Source organism: Cebus imitator, unplaced genomic scaffold (genome assembly GCF_001604975.1).
Source record: "Cebus imitator isolate Cc_AM_T3 unplaced genomic scaffold, Cebus_imitator-1.0 Scaffold508, whole genome shotgun sequence".
NCBI lineage: Eukaryota > Metazoa > Chordata > Mammalia > Primates > Cebidae > Cebus > Cebus imitator.
Genome location: NW_016107823.1, coordinates 159561 through 161049, shown reverse-complemented (window position 1 = coordinate 161049; position 1489 = coordinate 159561).

Sequence of the window (1489 nt, the reverse complement as noted above, 5' to 3'; positions counted from 1 at the left end):
AAAAAAAAAAAAAAAAAAAAAAAATGCTAGCCCTTATCTTTCTTAGCAGACACTTCCTAAATTCCTGATGGCCTTCTTCTGCATGCTGAACCCCACCCTGATGCTGTAGACAGTATAACAGGAAGGACAAGCTCACTTGTGGCCAGGCCTTCCTAGTATTTCTTTTTCTCCCAGTTATGGCTTGCTCTAACTTTCTTAATACAGAAAATTATAAGTTCACTTAGTAGAGAAGCTAACAACCTGCTCATGTTCATAAGCTCTGAGATTAATACTGAAAAAACTGTTTAATGTATTCCCTGTTAAAATTCAGGCATATTTAGGCAAGACCAAAAGTCACAAAAACTGTCCTAATCTCCACTGGTTCATATAGGCAGGGCTTGGGAAAGTACCCCAGCTCTAGGGCTTGAGGGACATGTCAAAAAGTTCAAACAGACCCTGACTTGCTTCTTCCAGGTTTTAGTATCCAAGGATACTAAACACTGTGTGTGTGTGTGTGTGTGTGTGTGTGTGTGTGTGTGTGTGTGTTAAAGCGTGGTCATAGTTGTGGGGGCAGATGGTAACAAAATTCAAAAATTGTCACCAAGCAAGTGGCAACACTATAGTGGTTTAAAGATCCATTCAAAACAGATCCCTGCAATGTAAGAAGGCAACTGAATTACAGGGAGCAAGGTCTAACCTCTAGAGGAAAATATTAAGAATAGTAATGAGGCTTAGCCAAGCGGAAGGAATTTGAGAAGGATTTCTGATTCCATATAGGATTCTAAACTGCAGTGTTAGGCAGGGAATGTAGAGGCAGTAGCCCAAATTAGTTTTTGTCCAATAGTGTAGGGCTAATAGGGCAAGCCATAACCGGGAGAAAAAGAGATACTAGGAAGGTCTGGCCGCAAGTGAGCTTGTCCTTCCTGTTACACTGTCTGCAGCATCAGGGTTGTTTCAGGACCGTGGTGGGGTTCAGCATGCAGAGGAAGGCCATCAGGAACTTAGCAAGTGTCTGCTCAGAAAGATAAAGGCTAGCATTATTAATGTGGATGAAGCAGGCATGGGCAATTTCTTTCCTTTTTTCCACTCTTCCTCCTCCCCTCCCCTCCCCTCCCCTCTCCTCCCCTCCTCTCTCCTCCCCTTTCCTCCCCTTTCTTTCCCTTCACTTCTGTTTCCCTTCTTGCCTGCCTACCTGCCTGCCCTCCCTCCCTCCCTCCCTCCTTCCTTCCTTCCTTCCTTCCTCTTTTTCTTTCTAGTTGTTACTTTATCATCTGTCATCATTTCCTTAGCCCATTACAACTTTGCTCCCATTCACTTCTTCTGTGCTGTTACTGGCAAATGTATCATACATACATTATATCTTATGTGTTGTAAACCTAAAAATTTTCTCTCTTGTTCTCTCTTAATATGTAGATATAGACATAATTTTATGCAATTGTTTTTAAATCAATTCAGAGAAGAAAAAAATACATACTTAAATTATCATTTATAATCACACAATATGACCTTT